Source organism: Pleurodeles waltl, chromosome 10 (assembly GCF_031143425.1).
Source record: "Pleurodeles waltl isolate 20211129_DDA chromosome 10, aPleWal1.hap1.20221129, whole genome shotgun sequence".
Taxonomy (NCBI): Eukaryota; Metazoa; Chordata; class Amphibia; order Caudata; family Salamandridae; genus Pleurodeles; species Pleurodeles waltl.
The window spans coordinates 873706755-873732909 of record NC_090449.1 but is presented as its reverse complement, the minus strand read 5'-3'; positions in this window follow the sequence as shown (position 1 = coordinate 873732909).

The window sequence follows — 26155 nt, the reverse complement described above, 5'->3', positions numbered from 1 at the left end:
CACTTTTGAGTGACTCCCTAGTTATTAGTCAATTCAAGAAAAATACAATAGAGTTATTTGTATAAATGAAGGCTCCACACCCTTAGATTCTATATGGGATGCCTATAAGGCGTTCATTTGGGGGAAGATAATTAGTTGTGTGGCTTACAAAAGAAAGGTTCAGAGGCGTAGGGTTAGGGAGTTGGAACTGAAGATAGAGGGTTAACAAGGGAACTTAAATTCCTGTAAAATATCTGGGGAGTATATTGCTCTAAACATCAAACTCAGAGATGCAAGAAATAAATTAGTAGATTATTTGGATGGATTTATGAGAATAAGAATAAAAGGGAGACTAGCAAATTAGCTCATTATGAATACAGTGATTCCTATGTGAAACATCTGACATGGAAGACGAGGGTAGAAAGCTCTAAGAACTTGATCAGACAAATAATAATTAATGAAACAGGGGCAGGCTATTTAGAAGACCTAGAGCTAGAAAAGGCATTTGCTACATTCTTCCAGGCCCTGTACACAAATGCTGCAGTGACCATAGAGGAGCAGATAAACATCTGGCTTAAGGTATCCAATCTATTTGTAATACAATCAGAGTTGCAACATGGCATGAAATCAAGAAATACGACCGGAGAAAGTGGGAAGAGTCATTAGAGGATTGAAAAAGGGGAAGGCTTCAGGCCCAGATTTCTTACAGGTACTTTTCTATATAGGGTATTAAAAGATGTGTTAACACTGATCCTGACTAGGCTGTTGTACACAGTATATGTGGATAGCCATGCTCAGCCATATTCATAGAATGAAGCAATAATCAGCATACTTTTACAACCTAATAAAGAATGCAAAGTGTGTGTATCATATAGGTCTTTAAAGATTTTTAAACAATGATTGCAAACTTTACACAGAAGTTATAGCCAGAATGTTGGCAAAGGTGATAGGTGGGCTTGTGAATGGTGGCCAAAAGGGCTCTATGAGTGCCAGGTATTTATACATGTCAATCCATGACTTAGTACCTGCTATAGATGTAGCAACCGAAGGAAACATCTCCCTTACCATAATGACATGTGGTATCACAAAGAATTTTGACAGAGTATGCTGGCCTTTCTTGTTTGAAGTAATTAAGCGTTATGGACTAGAGACAGGTTCCTTGGGGCAATCAAGGCCGTTTATAGGAAACGATCAGCAAGGGTATTAGTTAATGGGAATCTATCAAAGTAAATTCAGATACAAAGAGGAACACAGCAGGGGTGTCCTTTATCATCTCTACTGTTCAATTTATGCATTGAACCATTAGATATCTAGTTGAGGAGCAATCAGGAGATTATCCCCTTTAAACATCATGAGTGGGTGAAATAAGTGGCATTATACGTGGATGATTGGATGATTTATATGTAAAATTGCATATAACCGCTATCCTGAATGCACTAACTGACTTTGGGAGAGTATCTGGATATTCTCTGAACCAACAGAAAACAAAACTAATAAACAGGAATGCTCCTTCAGTCAGGTCTTTAGATAAAAATCAGATACTTAGGGATTCAGGTGGTAAAGGACTTAAGTATGATGGTCCAAGTAAACTTTAACAGGATTATGTCAGAAACAAAGAAACTCCTGAATTCTTGGGGGAATGTTGCCCCATCTCAGCCCTTGGCAGAACTAATGTATTCAAAATGATGTTACCAACAAAGCTTACCTTCATTGTTAATGCAATACCCTTGGAATTCAGGGCAGAATGCTTTAAAAAACTACAAGGTCAACTGAGCAGCTTTATCTGGGCTCACAAAGTTGTGAGGATTGCTTGGAACAAGATGCGTAAGTGCAAAACAGAAGGAGGAATCACTTAGCCAGATTTTCAATGTACTACTGGGCTTTTTAATTGAAAAATGCAAGGCTCCTATTAAAGGCCGGCTTTCAACAGACTTCTCTTCCTTACCAAGCCCTAATTAAAAATTAGTTGGAAGAAAGGGAATATTTCCTATTTAAATTTGTCCATCCAAAATTCTTCAAGAAGATCAGATTAAATACTCTAAGAGTGGTAGGCAAAGTCTAGATCCAGGTTAGGAGAGTGTTAAAAATTCCACATCACAGAGGGTTTACCTCGATATGGAACTCCTCTTGTGTGCCGGATATCCTACAGGTTGCATTAGCTGGACCTCGAATGGATGCCAGAATTATGGAGTGGGGTGGAGGGAACCTAGATAACATGGGATATACTATCCCTGCATAGAAAAAAGAGGATCTCCATTTTCAAATACTCAGTATTGAGCTGGGCAAGTGCACATGGTGGCTTTAGGGGACGTAATGCAGAATGGAATGAAACCTTGCTGAGAACTTCTTTCAGAAGAAAGAAGTGTCCAAATGGTATTGGATGATGGTGTGGGGTGAGGATGGGCCACAAACATTGCCAGAGGATATGTGGAGATCGGACCTGCCATCTCTGGAGTTTACAAACCTGTGGCAATTATCTATGTCTACACTTTGGGCTTCACTGAAGTCTGCACACCTCAGGAAAAAATAATCTATTTACAGTTCACAGGGCATGCTGCTTTCTGAAGAAATTGCCAAAAATGGGTGAGCATAAGATGAGGTGCTGCCTCAGGTGCATTTTAGAGAAGGCAGACAATGTACATCTATTCTTGCAGTGCCCAAATATCGAAACCTTCTGGCAAAAAGTAGGTAAGATTTTAACAGACACACTGAAAAAAGCTATCAAGGTAAGCCTGGCTTGGGTCAATTTTCATATTTTAAATGGTTAAGGGCCCAGCGGCAAACTTGGAAAGTTTAATTCACTGTTGCTCTTTATATTAGTCTCAATTGCATAAAGGGAAATCTGCATGAAATGGCTCTACCCTGACTCATAAAACTGCACTGACTGTAGTAGATCAGCACAATGCATTTGTAGGCTGGATTTTGCAAATGGGCTACAAAAAAGAATGAAGATCTGAGAACCTTTACTGGCACATTTCTTAGGGTCTGAGAATTAAAAACATAAACAACAATGAGCGGAGTACAGAGCTGAGCTTTGGAAACCCTCTAAGTGTTAAACAAGGCTTTGTTCTGGAGTTGGAGACTCTGTACAAGGTGGACCCTGGTGAAATTATGACACTGACACCACACCTCTTGTCTCATATGAGGACTAAGACAAAAAACCTGCATAATATTTGGCCTCGTTGTCTAAGGGTGATCAGATGGTAATGGACAGGATTGTTTTCTGATCCACAGTTATATATTGGGTGGATAATTGCGCCTCGTCATGAATCTGGAATTGTGTTGTGTGTGAGGTTGAAATTCAACAGTGAGGTTAGATAACCAGAGCAGCTTATGGGATTTGATTAAATTCGTGAATGCACCAAATACATTTGCATTGGAAAGTGAATTATTAGGAAGGACATGTAGAAGCCTACACTTATATTCAGGTCGCAATCTCACATTAGATCCAGACAAGGTCTCAGTAAATTAATCCTTGCTCGACCCTTTGTAACCTGGCCTGCAAGAAGTTAGGTTTAACCTATGAGACAGGTGTGCAAAGCATTTAATATCACCAAAACAGTAAATAAATAAAACACAACAGAAAATAAAAAAATCCAACACCAATTAATTAAAATAGGAAATATGTTTATCATTAAAATGACACCAAAACAACAAAAATCCAGTATTGCGAACCAGCAATATGATTTTTTAAAGATTAAAAGTAAAACTAGTGCATGGAAGCAAATAGTACTCAAAGCACTAAAAAAGGTTTTACTATACAGAGAGAAAGTCCAGCATTCATGCCATCCAAGATGTAACACTGTTACACTTACTTTCAGAAATGTTTCTTGATTCAGGAAAGTGGTCCACAGCATCAGCCAAGGGTTCAGAGGCTCTGGTTTGCCTCCTGGGGGTCTGGGACCACAACTCCCACAATGCATCTCTTCAACTTATGGAGCTTTGTTATAACAATTGCTCCAAACATCTCCAGTCTTCTGGATCTTCTTCCAGAGGTCCTTTTGAGCCCTTTGCATATCCACAAACTTTGTCTAAGGTTCCAGAATCTCTGAGTTGCTTCTTGGGATTTGGGACTACAATTCACAGAATAAATCTGGTTAGTATCCTCAAATGGCCATTGGATGCTGGTCAGCTGAGCTCCTCTTGCAGGACTTGATGCAGGGGACTCTGGTCATCTCCTATGTACCTGTACCTTACAAGAAGTCAACACCTGGAGTTGCAGAGGCAAGGTAAAGTCATTTTCTTGGTGAAGCCCATAGTGTACAGCTAATGCAGTCCTTGTGAGTGCAGTCCTTGTGGGTGCAGTTCTTCAGGTGCAGACCAGGGGTTCAGCAGCGCAGTCCTTCTTCTTCAGTATCGTATTCCAGCAGGGATCTGAATTGTGGGGAGCCCTGCCATATTTATTCTTGCTCCTGGGTGGGAAATCAGGGGGATGCTCCTATCCAATGGGACGTAGGGCACCACCATCTGGGGTGACCATTTCCTGTGAAGTGTGGCAAAAATCAATCCCAGAAAGCAACATCCTCTAAAAATCCAACATGGAGAAAATTCCTCCTTGGAGGTTAGATCTGGCTGAGTCCACACACTGGTGTGGCTAAGTCTCCCTAGCACACCCCTTTCAGCCCCACTCCTAATCCAATCATTGGAGCTTTCATGTGTCTGGGGGTGGACGAAATGGGGGAGGTCCGGTTTCTGTCCCAAGTGCTTTTCTTCTTTTGAAGACCAGTTTGGCTACTCCTCCCTGTCCTGCTTTGCCATCTGCTTCAGCAGTTCTCCTCCCACCAGATGCTTCCTTTGTCTCAACACAGGTCACTTCACATCTCATTAAGGTAGCCTGGTTCAGGATGCCGGAGGCTTTCCAATTAGGAAAGGGCACTACAAGGCTGAATTTGGTAACTTTTCACAAAGAGTTCTAAAACTCTTTCCCTGTGCTACTTATATTAAATCCAAAATTGGTAAGTTGTTGGATTTAATTTAACATTTCATTTGGTACAAAACTTGAGTTATTTAGCTAATCTCTGTTGGAACTAAGACTTTATTTTTTTAATATAAACGCTCCCAATGTTAGCCTGTTGAGCCCATTGACTGCAAAGGGGAAAATGAATTTGGCTCTTTTTCCGTCAACAGGGCTTATAAAACATCTTTTATAAAATGCTCTGCTTATATTTATACTGCACTCAGCCCTTGGCCACGTAAGACAGATCTTAGTGGTGACCTATATGCATAAATAGGGTCGTTTCAGACTTCTGAAGTACTTGTAATTCCAAAGTCGAATTTGGGGTTAATGTAAACTATACTGGGGTCCCTGAACCTACATGGGCTACCATGTACTAAGGACTCACAGGTAGGTTGTCAGAGCCAACTGTAATTAGGCCTAATTTCGATATATAGTTTTAAACATAGCACTGGACCTGGGACTGGTTAGCAGTGCTGAGGACACAGTCAGAGTCAGAAAACACCAGTATCAGCTAACAATGGGGGCAAAAAGTGAGAAGGCTTCTGCAGTCAGCCCAGTTTTCTCACAGGAAACACTGCAATTGCTGCAGCCAAATAACTGTTTTCCATTTAACTCTCATGTGTATGAGACACTAGGCACAAAGGGTATGCTACAGACACAGATCAAGCATTTGAAAAACATAAATGTACCATAACTGACACGTTTTCAGTATGTACATTTGACAATTCTATGCTTGCAGTTTTCATATGTGTGACATTTATATGTCTCAAGTGTGACACTTTGAGTGACACTATGTAGCACAAAACCGAACATAAAGCACTACTGAGATTCCCAGTGAATTTTTCTCTTTGAATTTTGGTACTCATAGTTCTGTTTTGTAATGAAAATTCCAAATACCAAAATACAAAAAAGGGTTCTTGGATGGCTAATTTCAGTCAGAGTTTATCTTGCCAATTAGTACCAGTTCTGGTGTAATCCCACATACTTGAGACCCTGTGTTGAAAAAAAGATTTAAGAAAAAGGCAAAGCGAGACAAAGAGGAGCAGAGGAGGAATTGGGAGAGAATATGGAATAGGAAGAGAAAGCAAAGGGAGGGAAGAAAATAGAACGTTTGGAATAGTGCAGAGATCCAACTAGATTAGAGTGAGATAAAGGTTGGTACATGATAGAGTGAAACTGTAGTGGTGTAGAAAGGTTACTATGGGCCCTAATGTTAGGAAGGAGAAAGAATGTCTTCTCTTGCCTGGCAAATAATGAAAAACAACTGAAACAGCAGTGCAGTGGGTACTTTGCACTTCCTGGATGTGTAGTGCATCTGCACCTGTTGCTTTAATGTCTTATTCCTCCTTAAGTCAGGCAATTTTGCACCACAAAGAGGAAGCATCACAGGGAAAGGGCTGGCCTTAGCAGTTCCTTAAAAAGACTAAAAACTGAATTGAACGTCCCCTCATTAATTCCATTTTTACAAGTAATGAAAGCCAAGCTCCTGCCCTCAATAACCTAGAGGAGCGATATTCAAATAAGAAGAGACACTCAAATTCTGGATTGTGTAATAGGCAAACTCAACAGGATCCCCTCCTCCCGAAACACACCTCTCCATCCAAAATTAGTCTGGAGCTCGGTTTGTTGAATACAACAAGACAAGATATATACATTATTTTTTTGGAGCTAAGTTCGTGGAGCCACCACAGGCTCCTCAATCACCATCTATGGCAGGAGACCAGCGGAAGAATGCCTCACGGGCCATAGCCTATCTGGAAGACTCACTGAAGAAGAAATGGCTCACTGACCTATGGGGGTCACAAACTTCACAAAGTACCTTTAAAGAAGCAGTCCAGAGCTCAATTAGGCTCCATTTCTTAGTGGAGGACGAAACAGCCTTCTCAAGGAGGGCTCACACCTGGATGACACTGAACTGTAACATGACCTTGGCACCACAGGTATACCTTACTCTGAGTTTCTCTAGGCACACTAAAAAGCAGTTTTTAAGACACCGACTGTGGCTTATACCATGCGCATTAAATATAGCCACATGGTTGAGAGACCTGACAAACACGACCTGTCGCCTGTGCGCCACTGGCACAGAAGACCTTCAACATCTGTTTTGCACTTGTGAAAAACTTGCGCCTGAAAGGAAAATACTTTTTAAAAAACACAGCCGGCCAAAAATATATGCACAATTTGTGTGCACATAGCCCTCCCAAGGCCCTTTCCCTCCAGCCCAGCCCCACTCCGCCCTACAAGGAAAAAGAAAAGGATAATAACATAATGTGCTTTATTATCATTTTATTTTTCCTTTTTGGAAAAAACAGTGTAGTGACGCTCAAGGAGCCACCCCTGCTTTTGTTCAAGAACTACATTTGTTGCAGAGGATAGGCTTTCCGATATGTGACATTAGAGTACATTTGTAGATGCACTTATTTGGTAAACCTGCATCGAAAACCTCTACGTCATTGCTTTCGCAGATGTGGGCATCTGTATAATGGAATTTGTTTTATCGATGTGCCTGCAGTGGATCGACAGTCAGTGTACCTGTTGGTTGTTGAAAAATGTGCACTTGGCAGTTGCAGAGCCTTTTCACTGTGGTAACTTGTTGCACTGCGCGACCTGAAGACAAAGGTAATGACGTTCGAGTGGCTAAGAGTTGGTCCAATATTAACCAAATCTTAATGCTTTCTCTTAGAATAAAAGTTTGCTTGGATTGGCTTGAATTTCGAACCTGTCGTATATGGAATTAAAGTCTAGGGAATTTAGTTTTTCATATATATTAGATTACTGGACCTTCATCATTAGGTTTTAACAGAGGGCGTTTAAGAATCAACATGAAGCTGCATTGTTTACTTTGGGAAACAAAGGGATGTTGTCATTTATATTAAATTTGGTTGTTGATTTTGTGGTTTTGTTGCCTAAATAAACTTTGCCGTGTTCTTAATGATATTTGTAATGCTTTTTATAAACCGAACACGCACATGTATGTATTCATATTATAATACTTAAGTGAAAGTAATTAAAACATTCTTCCACCAAGTAGTATTGTATTACAAATTTCACTGCCGTAAATAGTACTCTAGCCCTGCCCCCACGTTTCAACATAAGAGTATAAGCCAGTGGCTTTATTGGGGCAAGGAAAAATATATATTCATTATGCAATAATTCTGTAATTGACACATGCATATTCAAACATACTAATGCGACTTCCTTCACCATCAGTACAGGAATTCCTTTGCTTGTCAGGATCAGTTATAGTAGTACTTAGGGGCATATTTCTAATTGTTGTTGCAAAACTGCACTAACGCAGTTTTGCACCAAAACGTTTAGCACTGGCTTGCACCATTTCTGAGCACCAGACGGGCACCATATTTATGGAATGCTGCAAGCCGGTGCAAGTGGGGGCTGGCGGTCTAACCAGCCTAGCGTCATTTTGTGACACAAAACCATCCATACCACGAATCCTGTCTTAGAAAAGACAGGAGTCATGTTCACCACCCCAATAGCCAGACCAGGGTCCCCTGGGCATGGCCATTGCACCCAGTGCCATGTAGGGGGGTCCCATTTCAGGCCCCCCCAATGGCACTTTAAAAACAAATCCTTACCTGTAATTACCTATACATACCTGGGATGATGTCCCCCATCCTACTCTGTCCCTGTGGTGTGGGTGTCCCTGGGGTCTTGGGAGGGCACCTGTGGGCTTATTCCACAATGGAAATAGGCCTACAGGTCCCCTAATGCCTGCCTGACCCAGGCATTAAATAATGGTGCAAAGCAAGCTTTGCACCATTATTTGACACCTCCGCCCTGTGCCTGATTTTAGCACAGGGGGCTAAATATGGCACTAAGGCCATAGAGTACTTTTCTGCACGGGAACGCCTACCTTGCATCTCATTAGGGCAAGGTAGGTTTCAATGTCCGAAAAATGACTTTAACTCCACAAATTTGGTGCTAGATGGGTCTAGAGCCAAAGTAGAAATATGGAGTTAGATTTACACCAAATTTGCATAAAAAAATGAACCAAATTCGGCGCAAAACAAGTATAAATCTGCCCCTCAGTTACAAGCTGGGCTGTTCTGAAGATTCACCATATTTTAATGTTCTACGATGACAAAGGAGTTCATAAACAGGACATAGGAGTTCATAAACATGCTTTACTCAGATCAAATTAACTTGTAACAATGCAAAAACATTGTAAGGACATTATTAATTAGTATCATGCTACATATCAGTGTCATGACACCTATTAATGTAAAGTGAACTGAAATTGAAAAACTCACTTTCCAGCTAGCTCTGGCATTTATAATCTCAAAGTACACCAACCTCTATGATTCCAGTTATGGACCACTTGGGCAAGGTCTGCTTATCAACAAGTCAAATACTCAGATAGTGGTATTAGGAAATTCAGTATGAAATCTACCCTTTTCAAAATGCTTCATGCCTGGTACTGGCCTGGACTGAAGTTTAAAAATAACGGGGTAATTCTCCACCTGCTGGAGAAGCACTCATGACCAGTGTATCATGCCCCATATACTCTACCAAAGTTCTGATCTATCTGAGTACTGGTCCTCTCATTGAGTCATTGAGTATACTGAAGGGTACAATACTACCACTAAATTATATAGCAAACCTCCCATTCTTAACGACCCATTTGGGACAGTTGCTGGCCACAGGCCTCAACATGACAAAGATCTGCATTCACAGCACTGAAGGTGCAGCACAGACTGACTTGTGCATGATGAATGGTTGTTTGAGAGGTATGAGACAGCTGCATACAAACAACTCATATACAGGGTATAAGACAAAGTGGAATCCTCTGCACACATTTCAGACTCTTTTCTGACTAAATCAACTCTTTATACATAGATGTACCGGAGTCCCCCATAAGCATGCCTCACCTCTTTTTCTTCCTATTTCACCCCTCAACACTTCTAGTGGCTGTCTGTGAGAATTATAGCCCCATATGGACCCCCAGAGACCACTATCCCAGCAAAGCATTATGAGTACATTGAATGGACTGCAAAGGGTATACCTATTCTCTCCTCATGCTCACCCCACGATTCCCTATCCCCAGAACCCACCACTTATTACTATCATTGTTAATATTATTTATATTATTGACACTATTTATCTTCTATTGAGATCTATCTCCCTTTATACCTATAGAGCTACCTTTCCCTCCATACTCAGCACGTTTTGGGGCTGTACAGTGCTCAAGGGTTTGCCATCATCACTCATCACCCTGGTTTCCCTCCATCCCTATTTATGGGATTACATGATGAGAGTTAGAAAGGATGTGATCAAGTGATACTTAACTTAGTTGCTACTGATGGTGTTCACTGTGATTCTGCATTGCTTACGAGGACCCCCCTACACCCTGTTCCTTCCCTCTCCTCACTCTCCCCCATCACTGTTCGAAGCAAGTAGAGGTGACTAGGGTTTTTCTTGTGATCTCATTGTTGATGTTGTCTTTGTTACTGAAAGGTTTCTGCCCCACTATATTGTGGTCCTGATAAGGTAGCGCTGTTGCTTGTTTTGCCTGTAAAAGCCCCTTTTCACTTTTCCTGTCTGAGTGCCCTACTTTTGTCATGCTAATAGAAAATGCACCTTTAATCCTTGTATTGGTAATGATATTGACAGTAGCCAAAGCCTGTTCTTCTATTACTTCCACCATTGGCTGGAGGTATTTGTACAGACAAGATGTATCTTAATAAATACTTGCAAAACAACAAAAAAATTGTGTGCAACACAAACACAATGCAATACATTACAAAATAACACATTAAAACTATATAGCTAAAACACATGCAAGTATGTAGCTTTGGTCAACCCTAGTGAGTATGTGATTGTGTAGCTTGAATATATGCACTTAATGAGCAGTATGGGGCCTGCAGTAGAGATCGGGGGCCATTTCTGTATCTTGCTGCATATGGATGCCCTGTATCACCCAAGGTGCTATCAAGAGTGTGGTAGGTGGAGTTAAGATACGCGTAGAACAAGCATATGAGCTTGCCACACCGTCCGACATGCTCCCAACTGCAAATTTTGCAACAGCACAAGTTTAGGACTTGGGTCCTCTATTTCTGCCGATAGTCTGAAACTGAAACTGAACAATAACAAGTCATGCTAAAAGTAATTTCAATAAAAGTTGATCAAATTACTTTAAGCCAACCAGCAGTACAAAACTTAAAATATTAGAATGTGTTCCTCTCATTTAAAGGACTATTATGTTGAAAGCAGCACTTTCTAATTTGACGCAAAACAGCATTCCATTCTTAGCATATTTACTGATTAGTAAGATAATTACACCTAAAAACTTCATTTTTAAAGGCGCTCCTTGAAAATATAAAGTTGGACAGATATTTTGTGGTTTTGAAGATGAAATACTCTTATGCATAGTGAATGTGTTTCCTTGCCAGATGAAGAAAAACAGCTTAACATTCAAATACAATAGTAATTGGATGTGAAAACCTATGACTCAAGATATTTGGCTTCTCGAGAAAATGTGGTTTTATCAAGATTGATCTTATTGCTCAAGCACTACATTAAATATGAAGTGATATTGATGAAATCTGTACACATTTACCTGTGCGTTAAATTGCTTTGCACGATGAATTACTGCCCTTTTTTGCAGTCAAATGATAATTAAACTTTCAAACGTTGAAAAGGACACTTACGACTTCATACCTCTCAGAAGTAAAGCAAACAGATCTACTGCATACGAATCAACCAATAGAGAGTACTGTCACTTTTCTTTTGTCGCCAAAATCATCCATCTTTTTTCTTTACATATGTTTTGTAACATAGTCATTCGCATACTAATTTGGTAGGTCAGTTACTGCTTTTGTCATTCCAGCAAGAAAACAAGCCAACAGCTGACAGGAATCAAATCTTACTACTCCAAATAATCTGTGATTTGCATGAAATCAATGATTTTCTGGAATGATTCATCAGGCAGTGTGTCACAGGTTTAAGTGCATGCTACAGACGTCCGTATGCAATAAACAGCATAGCAACAGGCACTTATTTCAAATATGAGAGTTTTGCATATTTTGTTTCAAATCTGACATCTCTGCTTATTTTTACCTTCATGCATAACTGTCACATTTGCCCACTGGTGCAGCAGACTATTTATGCAAAGCTAATAGCTGAATCAAAGCACAGCTCTCTCTGCGCATGTTGATTATATTTATAAATAACTAGCAACTTCACCTAATTTAAAAACTGAGTTTTGAATTATTATGCGCCTTAGCACTAGCTTTTTATTTGAGTCAGGATTAGTTTGAAGATAGTTCATAAAGTGGGGCGTCTGACTGGTGGTGTCAGCGGTTGCTGCTCTTTAGCTGTTTTAGTTGCTGATCATTAACACTGCAATTTTTTAAACTGTTGTAAAATGCTTCGTCAGTCGACATGCTCACACGTTTCCAAGTACCCAAATCACCTTACATTAAAATAAATTAACTTACATAACATGATAGTCATTTCCTTAAAGAGGCAGGCGAATAAGTGTTTTAGTTTTCAGATTACTTATTTAGGCAGGCAGATGCGGACAAATATTGGACAGAATAAATGTTTATGTCATTCGGAGTTCACCTTGCTTCTAGGGTCAGAATGGGACAACAATAGACTACGGCACTTGTGGAAAAGTGTCCCCCGGTCGTGAGAGCGATAGCTGAACGATTGCTGACATTTCCAAATCATGCCAAATTTGAACTTTTAAAAACACGATCTATGTGTATTTTGTAAGACATGTGAGACCGCATGCATTTCTGTTTGCTTCGGGCAATGTTTGTGGTAATATTAGAAAAATTAAAAGTAAAGACGCATTTGCAATGGGACAGGTTTCACAGCTTATTGAGTTAGATCTATTCGCGTAGTAAATTCATAACTGGACTTTTCTTGCCACATAAATTGGTCAACCTTGCCTCATAATGTCTTTCCCTGCCATATAATTCCAGTGGCCAAGCATTTAACTAAAGCATTCCCACTTACCTTCTTCCTCTATCTTTAACCATATACTATTATCATATAAACCTTTTTAAGAAATAAACGTTTAGCATTATAGTGTAATGCTCAATACACCCTAACAAAAATATCATTTGGGATGGATTGGACAATAAAAGGAAAGATGAGTCAGGAGTAAAGATGGAGAGAACAAGTGGTGCAGTAACAGTGTCATGGGCCCTAAAGTAAGAAAGGAAAATTGTTGACTGGAATTTTGGTAGGAAAATAAAGCAGTAATTAGAGTTCAGTGAGGTCCGTAGGTCTCTGAGACCTGGTGCCACTGCACCTGTTGCTCCATTGATAACTAGGCCTCAGGAGAGAAAGTGGATGGGGCAAATAAAAAGAAGCAAAAGGAGTACAACAGACAAAAGGAAAAAACAGAAGAGGTTGCAAAATAAAAGGAAGAAGAGAAAGAAAGAATGAGAAAATGAAAACACAAAGAAGAGAAGAAATACAGCCAACGTGAGAGACAAAAGTAGAAAGGGAAGGTAGCTAGTAAACGAAAGATAAAAGGGAAAAAATAATAAAAGAAGTGAGAAAAGAAAGAGACAAATGAACACTAGAGAAAAAAGAGATGGTGAAAGAAACAAGTAGCTAAAGAAACAGGGCGCGTATGTAATGACACATTTCCCATAGACACTGAAAGGGAAAACCACTTTGACAGTTCAGGTCCTGACAAGTAACTTGTGGCTTCCACATACAGATGGGTAAAAAGAGGGATTTATAGTAAAATGTGAATTGACAGCTAAAGACAAGAAAACACCAGAGAAAGGAAGGAAGAAAAATGTAAAAAGAAAAAGTGAAAGTGAAACAATGCATACAGAGTCAAAGGAAAGAGTAAATAAAAAATACAAATAAAGGAAGAAGGGAAGATAAAAATATTGTGAAAGAATGAATGCCTGATGAAAAAAAAGAAGGGAACGAATCAAGGAAAGAAATACCCATGGTTTTTCAAGTTTGAAAGAGGAGGTAGCAAGAGGAAGAGGAAAATAAAAAAAGGACGAGGAGTAAAAATAAACATTTGAAAGAAAGAGCAAAGTGGGGGAAAAAGAAAACACTAAGAGTAAAGGAAAGAATGGAGTGAGATAGGTAAAACAGACCCTCCCAAAGAAAGATGGCAGCTAAGAATAGATTTAATTGGCTGCCCCACATCCCCAAACAGAAATTAGAGTGTGGAACAGCAGGAGGCACTGCAGAACAGTAGGAGCTACATTAGCAGAGTTGCATGTGAACCCCAATACAGCAATATTGGGGCACTTTAGATCAGGATTGGGAATATAGACAGATCTGTGTCCCCACCAAGTGCTGAAATAACAGAAAGACAGCAGGTGAGAAATGAGAAATGGATCCCGGTGTAATTCTTGGCATTGCAATAATGGGGTGCTGCAGGTTGGGGTTGAAGCACTGACAGAGTAGTATGTGGGCTACAGTACTGGAACAGTAATAGGAACACAAGGTCAGAAGTGAGGTATGTTAATGGAGCTATATGTGGAACCTAGTATTGGCATACCACTGTTGCTGAGTGTTAGCCTGAAGGTGCCCTGGTGAAGCTGCAATTGGGGCCGAGCATGGGAGTGGCATTGCCTCTGAACCACAGAAGCGAGAAGACCTGAAGGGCATGTGTGTGAGCCTGAGTACTGAGAAGAAATGTGTATTAGGTGTTAGAATTGATGGATTCTGGCAGAGCTGTGACGCTTCCCATCAACAGCAGCGTTGGATGTCAGACTTGAGGTGCACTGGCTAAGCTGTGTTTTGCTCTTTTGGGTCGAGTATTGGCTTGGCAGTGGGACTGAATATTAGAGCTGAGCTGCTGTAATGGAACTGTATGTGTGTGGGGTCCCAGTATAGGAAAGGAGGTAACTTTGCCAGGGTAGAACTGAGGTGATGGAGTTGCTCCCGAGGTCTCAGTACGGTAACAGCAGAGTGTACTGACTGTAAGAACAGAGGTTCTGTGGCAGACAGTGTGTGTGGGGTCTTGGCAATGCTGAGGCGCTTGGTGAGTGTAAACTGAGGTTCACTAATGGAGCTGCACCCGAGGACTCAATACTGGAGCAGCAGTACGTACTGACTGTAAGAACCGAGGTGCTCTGGCAGACAGTGGGGTTCTGGCACTGGAACGGCTGAGGTGCTTTGAGTGTATGAACTGAAGTGCATTGATGGAGTGGTGCCCGAGGTCACAGTACTAGAACAGCAGAGTGTACTGACTGCAAGAACTGACTTAGGTGCTCTGCAGACAGTGTATGTGGGCTTCCTGGCACTGGCACAGCTGAGGGCTAGGAGTGTGTGAATTGAGGTGCACTGATGGAGCTGTGCCCAAGATCCCAGTACTGGAGCAGCAGAGTGTACTGACTGCAAGAACTGAGGTGCTCTTGCAGACAGCCCACATGGGGTTCTGACACTGGCATGACTGAGGGCTTGGAGTGTGTGAACTGAGGTGCACTGATGGAGCTGCACCCAAGGTCCCAGCACTGGAGCAGCAGAGTGACTGTAAGAACTGAGGTGCTCTGGCAGAGAGCATGTGTGATGTACCTGGCCCTGGCACCTCTGAGGGCTCAAAGCATGTGAACTGAGGTGCACTGATGGAGCTGTGCCTAATTTCCCAGTACTGGAGCAGCAGAGTGTACTGACTTTAAGAACTGAGGTGCTCTGGCAGACAGCACATGTGGGGTTCCTGGCACTGGCATGGCTGAGGGCTTGGAGTGTGTGAACTGAGGTGCACTGATGGAGCTGAAAGTGAAATCCCAGTATGGAGCAGAAGTTGTCACTCTCTCTAAGGATTGCAGAGCCCTGGTAGAGCTGGGTGCCTAGGCTACTAGCAACAGACAGGCACACTTGGTAATGAAAATCCAAGCCAAGGAAGGGTGTGAGCCAGGCAGCTGAGAGAGGGTGCAGAGAGCCCACAAAAAACAAATGTGAGTAAGATAACAGCCTGATTTATAGCCTTGTTTACAGTTAAGCTCAGAGCAAGAATGCTCTCAAAATGAAAAGGTAAGCTTCCCTGAACAGGAGCAGGAAACAAAGTAAAAGAAAAAAGTCCCCTACAGACCGGATAAACAGGACAAAGCATAGGTATATAGTAGTTGGTACCTGCTCCCACATAGAAGAAGGAGGGACAAAGAGGCATGAATGACCACTAGCAAACAATGATTTTTAAATGACATTGAAACTAACAAATCTAATAGCTGGAAGCCCACAGAAGAGGTATACTTAAAAGTATATAAGAGGTTGTATGCATACTCTAGACCTAAAAACGTCCAACCTTGCCATAAAACAGGCCTACAGTTAAAAGCTGACTCACACACTGATCTGTAAGACCAGCTCATTGGGCAATGCCGGAATGCCCAATTACCACTAACTATATGCATGAAGTTGGTGAGTTGGTCTGCAAATGTGTGCATTTCCAACTAGCACAATTTTAACTCTTTCGAAGTAGTTTATTATGTCATAAATCTGCAATGAAACCTGTAATGAAAATTAAGGTCACAGATTCAAATACTGCACAAATATATGAAGTACACATCACAAACCTAATTACCTGAGTGTGCATTAGTTGTCGGTGAATTAAGAGCTATGTAATTTACAATAGATATTGACTTAGGACTATCACTTTCTGTGTTCTGACAAGAAATATCCCTCTTATTTTATACAATCTTCGTCAATATGACACATTTTATTGATATTTGGAAAATAAAAGTTTGAAGCAAGGTCAACTCCTTATGGCTAACTCTGCCCCAGCCCTACTGGCAATACAGACGCACTAGATTGGAACAAAGGCACTCCATTTCAATAAATTCATTCTGGCTGAACTACTAGTAGCTACACACAAAGGCTAATACAAACACATTTTAACAGGTTTTTCACCAGTGACCTGGAGGTCACATATCAGTCTCTGCAATTAGTTACATCTGCCATTGACATATTATACTGCAGGGGCTAATGGAAATGCTGTCTCATCTATTCTTACTGACTTCAGATCACTCTCATTTTAGACTGGTAGTTTTATTAACTCCATCCACAACTCATATATTGACTTTTCTGAACTGAGGCTAAATAATTACCTGTGTTGATTGCCACGTGAAGATTAAAGCAATGTGATTCGTTTATAAAGTCATTCCATCACCTACATTTAAAAGGCATCAGATCTTCAACTATTTTTTTAGTCTTCTGACAAAAGATTCACCCAGGTCACGTTGTAAAAGTCATAGTGCAGTTTCCATCCCATATAGGTTCAAGTAGAAAGCATGCATGTACGAAATGTGGGAAAACAATTTGAATCCTGATGCTCAAAACAGTCATTTTGTACACTAATATTGGGATTCCACTAACAATAGAGCAGTACTAAGTAGATGCTTGCTTGAAAGATTTGTGTGTTACCTTAATTTACCAACATAAATCTGACTGGGAGAAGCGTGTGGCCAAGCCACCGACTGCAATAGCTGCGCAGCTTTGAAGCTCCGACGGAGGATCCCCTAATATTGTTGATTGAAGACACCTGGGACCTCTGATTGGGCAGATGATGCCTGCTTTGTGGTGAGGAGTGGGGAGGCACTAAGTGTGGGGCTACGGCAACACTTTTGAGGGGTGTGGTTGCGGTATTCATTGCGTGAGCCTGAGGTGGCTGGGCTGCCCGGTGGTGCAGTACCACCGGAGATTCGACTAGCTGCAGGTCCCCTTTCCCTCTTGAACAACACAACACCAGACAGGTGATACAGGCCGTCTTGCCACTCGATTAGGATGATTACCATGTGGTTGCTGCCTATCAAGGCCTACTTCGAAATTGATTAAATATACATTCCTCTATGTTGGAGAGCTGCACTGTGTACCGGGGCCAGCTTCCCCCTTCTCTCCACAAGCACCTTTCTGGACTTCTGCGGGTTTCCACCCCGGTTGCACTAGGGCTTATGTGTATTTATGTTGACCGGCTGTAGGACTTATTGCTACAAACACGGCAGTCCAGTCTGCCCGCGCTTTGCGCCTCTTGTGCATTGTACTATTGAGGCACACCCATATAAGAGGGCTCCGTGAGGCACTTATCCCTTGATATAGTGGTGTTCAGCTGCTGTGGTGATAATTGCATTAACTGCTTTTTGGGGTTACCGCTGGCTGCTGCGTGGCAGACCACCAGATCTGTTGTGCACTGTTGGGTGGCTGCTGGTGCCCATGGACCGTGGCAAACCAAAACAATGGAGACTCCTGTTTGAGAAAAAAAAAACAGCAAGCAGACATGGCCACAGCCCCGCTGCGAGACCCGGAGGAGTTCCGGAGTGGTCAGAATGGTGACTGATCGTTCGGAGTTCTAGGCCATATTGATGGATTTGAGGCCTGGGCTTCATGCCATCGACAATAGATTTGACTCTCTGACCACCAGACTCCATAGTATGAGCGGCCCCCTGGACAAACAACAAACATATCTGGAGAGTGTGAAAGGTCGGATTTCCGCCATCGAGGATAATACTGCATCACTGTGAAAATGTCTTGAGAAGGTAGAGGGTAGGCTAAATACTGTGGCCATTAAGAATGAAGATTTAGAAGCCAAGGGGCGCTGCAACAACTTGTGCATTGCCGGAATTTCTGAATCTACTAATACCAGACGGCTTGACCTATTTGTGGAGAAGTTGCTGATGGATCTACTAGGGCACCAAGGCTTCACCCCAACTTTCGTGGTGGAAAGAGCACACGTACCCTGGGCCCTAGACCACCCCCTGGGGCTCCTGCCCGCTTGATAATCACCAGTCTGCTGAATTTCAGGGACTGACATACCGCCCTTCAGTTTGCCAGTGAGAAATCTCCTTTACAGTATCAAGGTGCCACAGTGTCCCTTTTTCCCGGTTTTACACCTGTGGTGCAGGAAGCCAGGCAGAAATTCACTGAGGTCATGACTCTCCACAAGACAATAATGATCCTGATGTGGGGCCTATCTCGAGCATGGAGCTCTTCCCGCCTGACTAAATGAGTCTTTCTGACTCCACACTGCCACTAGTCTCATGACCATGCCATCTATCCTTTGATGGTTTCACTCCACCACTGTTTATGTCTTCTCACTGATTCAACACTGTGTCCTGTTTGGGCTGTTTTCACCCTTACTGTACTGTCAAGTTTATCTGCATTAGTGAGATATTCCTAAGGTTGCATTGCCATGTTCCCATGATTTACAACATGATCCCTTTTCTATGTCTTTATGTTCTTTGTTTGGGGTCCTGTGGGTTTCGCCTGGTAATTGTAGCCCAGGAGTGGGTGGTGGGAGGGGTATTTTCTGTTCTCAGTTTATGCACTGTAATGTTGTTTTGGTTTGCAATGCAGTCCATTCTTATTCACGTAGTTCACACAGATGAGATCACATAATCCACATGGTGGAATGGCAGCCTCCTCACACTCAAATGCTTTAGGACTTACTTTTATGTCCTGGAATCTGCGTGGTCTAAATAATACTTGTAAATGCAGGATGGTCCTGCAGTACTTCTGCAGACATGCAGTGCAGGTTGCGTTCCTGCAGGAGCCACAGTTTGCGGCTGGGGCACGGGCCCAAATGAAACCACTTAGGTCCCCCACCAGTACTTTACGAGCTACAGGACTTACTCACGTGGGGTTTGTATTCTGGTCCACAAATCTGTGTCTTTCCGGCCGCTGTTGTTCCGGATGGATCCTGCAAGAAGATATTGAATGGTTGTGGGGCTGCTTGAGAGGCACAGGATCTTGTTAGTTAATGTGTATGTACCCAATATTGACGCCCTTGAATTTTTCCAAGATATTCATTCCCATATGGATTGTTTTGATATAGATCATATTCTACTGGGTGGTGACTTCAATTTAGCAATAGATGAGCGTTGGATACCACTTCTTGTGCCCTGTCTTCTAAGACCCGCTCCCTTAGGGTATTCAAGGATCTCTGCTCTGCTTTCACATTTCAGGACCCATGGCGGCCGCCTGGTTCTGGTGCGTTAGCATATACTTTCTGCTCTGCACCACACGGCACCTGGTCCCACTTTGACTATTAGCTCCTCGTGGGTGCTGCTGCGCGGTGGGTCACGGCGGTTGAGCATCTCCTGTGGACACTAACTGACCACTCCCTGGTAGTGTTAACTCTTTCTATACCTGTGGTCAGTGGCTGCAGGAAATTCTGGAGGTTCTCGGACATGGCACTGTTGGATGCACCATTCTGTTCATCTCTGCGTGAATCAGTGCTCCACTTTTTAAAATGGAATGAGGGAACGGTGCGCACTTGTGTGGTGTTGTGGGATGGCTTCAAGGAATATATCAGAGACGTTTGCAATTGAACACACAGTGGTGTTCTATGTGACATACACAATGGTTTTACACAGGTCGAGGTGCGACTCGCTGACTTCGATTGTGAATCCATTGATGTCGAGGCTGCCTCCCATCTGGGTCCTCATAGGCTTCTGCTTGAGGAGTTCAATGACTTAGCAGAGTAAGAGGTGCAACACATGAGCAAGTATACTAAAGCCGGTACATACTGGTAGGAAGATAGGCCCGGGAGACTACTTACCAGATTAATCCGACCACCTTGTTTCGTATCCCATATACTAAAAATTCAAAGACCTGATGGCAGCATTGCTGCCGACACTACTGAAGTTCTGGAAGAGTTTTTTAAAGATTACTCCAGTCTTTATAGTGTGAGAACTGAGCCTTTTTGGGTTTGACACTATAGGAATATCTTGACGATCTTGCATTGGTCTGGTTGTCATCTGCCCAACAGCAATTCCTCAGTGAACCCTTCTCTGTTGAAAAGATATCACAAGCGATAGATTCTTTGGCCTGGATGCACGCCCCATGTTTGGATGGGTTCACTGGAGCATTCTACAAGCAAGTTAAGGCATTCTTAGCCCTCACCTTCTCTCGGTGTACACCAAGACCCTCGAGATCGGGGCCTTGCCGGAATCGATGAGTGAGGCCGTCACAGCTCTGTTGCCGGAACCTGGTAAAGACCCTCTAAATCGTGGGTCTTACCACCCTCTCTCCTTGATTAATTTTGACAACAAGATTTTAGCCAAAATGATAGCCACACATCTATCCCTTTAGTTAGAGATGGTCATCTCCCCTGCTTAGTCTGGCTTTATCCCGCACCACTCCACTTCCATTACCCTAAGCACTATATTCACAGTGCTAAATAGCTAAATAGAGTGTCCCCTGAGGTTTCAGCTGTGGTGGCCTTATTAGATGCAGAAAAGGCTTGAGACTTTCTGTACACAGTCCTGCGAAAGCTCGGGTTTCCCCAGAGCCATACCAAATTGATCTCTCTGCTCTATTTGCAACCCAAGGCAGTTATACGGCTCAATGGCAAGCTGTCTCCTTTTTTTCCAGTGACGTACGGCAATCAGCGGGGTTGCTCCCTATCCCCTTTGCTTTTCACCCTGGCTATGGACCCATTTGTGCACCATTTGTCCAAGAGTCATATACATAAAGAGCTGCGATGGAGCACAGGACCGTTGCTGGTGTCGCTATATGCAGACGATAACTTGTTGTTCGATCACCATCCCGTGATCAACCTTGCACCAATATTGAAAGAGGTGATTCATTTTGGCACATTCTCAGGGCTCCATATCAATTGGGCTAAATCAGAGTTTTTACCATTGATTGATGCTACCCAACTGCTTTGATGGGGTTCCCCTTGCGCTGGTGTCCTGACTCAGTGAAATACCTCAGTATTCACTTTCACAGAGACAGGGAGCAGGTGCTGCAGCTCAATTATGGGCCTGCTTTTGAGAGACTTGCTGCCCAGATCGGTAAAACTACCAATATCCATGGTGGGCCCAATATCACTCCATAAAATGGTGGTTCTCCACAATTTATATATCTGATTCTAAACATTCTGATCCTGCTTACCAATTCCTTTTTTGCAATGTTCCGTAGCTTGACTACCCCTCTAGTATGGACTGATCGCCATCCATGCATTTGCTGGGAGGTCCTAACTCTCCTGTATGAGCATGGTGGCTTCGGTGTCACGCACTTCTAGCTCTACTACCTTGTGGCACAGTGCCACTATTCATACCACTGGTATCATTCAGATGCTCATATCCCATACTTTATTCTCCTGCCTTGGTGCTCATAAATAATCCATTTATACCCATCACTCAAGAGACACTAGTCCAATGCACACTGCGTACTTTCCATCTGGATACCTTCGGGGATGTTGTGTAGCCATTTTAGTTGTAGCTCCATGCACATTATTTTAGCAAACTAGGCTGTGCACTTTAACCTAGATATATTTTATCCTGCTTTGTTTATTATTTTAACAATAGCCACATTTGTGGTCTTGTTTTATTTCTCTCTATCTAGCTGTTTGGTGCCTAGGTCAGCACTGTGTTCTTAAACAAGACATTTCTTCACTCTGTGCTTCTCTCAAGGCTGCAGTAAGATAGGTTGCCGGTAAACGTGGTAACGCTTTGTCTCTACTGTTCATAGAAACATACACATCCTTATGTAGGGACATTTTCTCAGAACATCAGCTGTTTTATTATAAAAACACTTCTCTGTCCCATACACGTTAGAGGGAGATTCCAGCCAGATGACCACAACTGTATGTTGATTGCTGAACACTTCTCTACAACTGCTTCTCTAGGCTACAGGCCTCTTGCTCAGGTATGAGGGATGATGTCTTTTAAGGGAACCTGAAGGGCAGAACTAGAGCTTAACATGCTGTGCTCTAATATAACCTAGGTAGGAACTATTTTAATGACTTTAGTGACAATATGGTAGCGTTATTTTTATGCCTTACTCTCCTTGACACAATCTTAATCCTGTCATTCTTCATCGTCCTGGTTATTGCAGTACATGCTTTATTAGCTAACATGCAGTTGCTTCATTAAAACCTTATTGAAACATATACTGCCTCTGACTGCCCTTGTATATGTAAGACCAATGTAACTGAGAGAAATAGGTGGGATCTGAATGACCACAAGTTCCCTGAGGAGTCAATTGTGTCGTGGTTTCAGCTGCCCAACCATCCCTGTTCTTGGGTGGGGGTGAGGCCCTGCTAGGTAGCCAGAGCAAAACCCGGAATAGGCCGACATGTGTCACCTGTAGTGGGTAACTCTCAGTCCCCCACACCACAAGTGATTCTGCCACTCAAATCCAGTAGTCTCATTAGAATAAGGAAAGCCTACGTGACAATGACACGCATTTACAACACTTTGTATTTTGCCGGCTGCAGCGCGCTGTGTGAGCATGCTTTGCCACATATCCATTAGCTCCTGCAGAGTTTGCTCCTCTTACCCTGGTGGCCACTGCGGACTCAGGAGCATGCTTGGTATCCAAACTTTATTCGTCTTGTACTAAAACTCTCCCGATACTGGACAGTCGACTCAGGGAATCCTGGGAGAAGGATTTGGGTCATCCCTTGTCGCAAAAGGTGTGAGATACGTGCTGTGCGCAGACCAGGTTTGTGTCACCCAATCAGCATCATAAATTAGTCCACTTTAAGGGCCATATGTATGAAAAAATGGTAATGCGAATTGCAAATAGCGATTTTTAAGAAATCGCTATTTCCGAGTCGCAATTGGCCATGTAACAAAATTGCGATTCGGAATTAGCGATTTCTTAAAAATCGCTATTTGTGGTTTGCAAGGCCCATTTACCGAATCGCAATTTGCATTTTCGCAAATTGTGATTTTTTACTGATTCGGTAAAAAATCGCAAATTGCGAAAAGGTTCGAGAAAGCACACTTGGAGGAGCCTGATGACATCACAAGCAGGAAGTGAGTCATCTCAGGCAGTTTCAGGTGACACACCCAAACCAGCATCCAGAGAGAGAGCAGCCCAGCCACACAGAGCAGCACTCTGAAGGAGGCAGCACACCCGAGCAAGGATGGACACCTCAGCCCAAGGACAGGAGAAGGGAGAGAGAAAGAGGAAGCTCAAGTTCAGCGATCAAGAGCTTGAGGTGCTGACAGAGGAGGTGGTCAAGAGCCATGACCGCCTTTTTGGCAAAAGCTCACTCCAGGTGCCTGAGAGTGAGAAAAGGAGACTATGGGCAGATATCCATTCAAAAAGTTGTGCAATTGGAGTAGCACAGCACTCAGTAGAAGAAATTAAGAAGAGGTGGTATGACTTGCGGTCCCGGGCGAAGGAGAGGGTGGCAAGGAGACTGCAGGAGGCCAGGGGCACAGGAGGCGGTCCACGCACAGAGGCACCATCCACTCCATTAGAGGACTTAGTTGAGTCCACACTCCTCCCTGAAGCTGTGACCGGGGTCACAGAGATAGACACCTCCGGCACACCAAGTACCAGCCAAGGTAAGTGCAATATTGATTTGTAACCCCATATGTGTATGCACAAAATCCCCTTAGGAATTAGCAAGTAATGTTAAACATTTTGAGAAGTAGTCCAATCCACTTCTTAGAAGCAGCACAACAATGCATTATGGGAGTGGCAGTCCACAACCCAGAGCTGAAAGTAGCACATACAATGTATTTAAGTAGAGCGACACCCAGAGGAACACAACACACACAACACAGTGTGGAGAAGTACCTGTACCTTTATTACCATTGTGTGACCGTAATTGTAACAAACATAACTGACATGCTGCATATTGTTGTTGCAGGTGGGCCAGGCTCAGCAGCCACAGCATCAGCACGTGTAGGTGAGACAGACACCCATCCGGCCTCTGATTCCAACACCAGTGGGTCTCCCACCATTGCGCATGTCTGACGCAGACCAAGGGCACTGCCACTGCCAGAGCTCAGCCAAGACTCAGATGAGCAGCAGGAAGGGCCAATTTCCCCATCACCAACAGGCAGGCGCAGCCAGATGCAGGAAGTCAGGTGTTAGCAGACCACACCTGACCTACTTCATCTGGCTGTCAGCAGACCACAGCACCCGCAGGATGTTGACAAATTCTGGGGCACAGCAGCATGAGGCAGGTGAGGGTCCCTCCTTCTTTGGTGGGCTGGAAGCTGCTATGTTGCAGCAGCAGCACCTACAAAATAAAAGGATCCTGGGATTACAAAAGAATTTGCGCCAACATAACACCAACATGGGGGGCCTGCATCGCCAGCTTGAGTCCCTTAATTCTAACATAGAACTGCTGCATGAGGGACAGGTGCAGGCATCACAGGACACCAGAGAGCTCACAAGTGCTGTTTGTGAACTATGCCAGGAGCTGCGCCCAAGAGGGTGAGCCACTGCAGACAGGAGCGCAGATTTATGAACATGTTTGGTGGCTTCTGTCGTTCTGTGAACAGGGTGGCAAATGCAACATCACTGATTGCCCGTCGTGCAGTGGCTGCACAAGTGGAGGCAGCACAGAGCAGCAGGGATGTTGCAAACAGACTGGTACAGATCACCAATGTGATCAACAACATAATGGGACAGAGGTCAACCACACCTAGTGAGCTTGCACTGGGGGACACTGAGGACAGTTCCAGCCTCAGCAGTGTAGCTGTACCAGCATTGGACACCAGACGGCGCAGTGCCAGGCACAGCACTGCCACTGAGGCGGACAACAGAGGTGCCAGTGAGGTAACTGGGCACTGAGTGGTGTCCGTGGCCACAAAAAATGACTGTAGCTGCCAGTGGACTTCTGTTTTCATTATGACATAATAGTGCATTACTCAGGTCCTTCATTGTTTCTAGTTTTTCACATGACCTTTTTTTGCAATTCGTCAAATGAACATTACCTGACTTAAGGTAATACATTTATTTCACTACAGGTACAGTTGTCAGAGGATTTGTGTCATTCATACTTATGTGTGAAATGGTTGTGTGTGATGTCAGCACGCCTTTGCCTTCCCTCTCCTGCACTGGTCCTGTCTGCTGGCTGTAGAGGTGGTCTAGGATCATCATCCTCATCAGATTCAGTATCACATATTTCTACAGGTATGCCCCTGGTGGTAGCTATATTGTGCAAGATGGCACAAGTAGCCACTATTCTACATGTCGTCTTTGGACTGTACTGTAGTGCTCCTCCAATTTGTCAGCAGTCCAAATGTGCGCTCCACCACATTGCGGCTTGCCCTGTGTGCTGCATTGTATCTCCGTTCAGCAGGTGTTGCAGGATTGAGGTAGGGCATCATCATGTAGGTGCGCACTGCGTAGGCACTGTTTCCTGGAATGATGAGAAGTGGGCCATCTGACATCAGCATGCTATCAATGCGCCATTGTATAGAGGGACAATACCTAGTAGATATCCTTCACCAAACTCCCCAGCTAGCAGTCTTGTGTGTATGCCGCTGTGGCGAAAGATGTACGAATCATGTGTGCTCCCTGGGTACC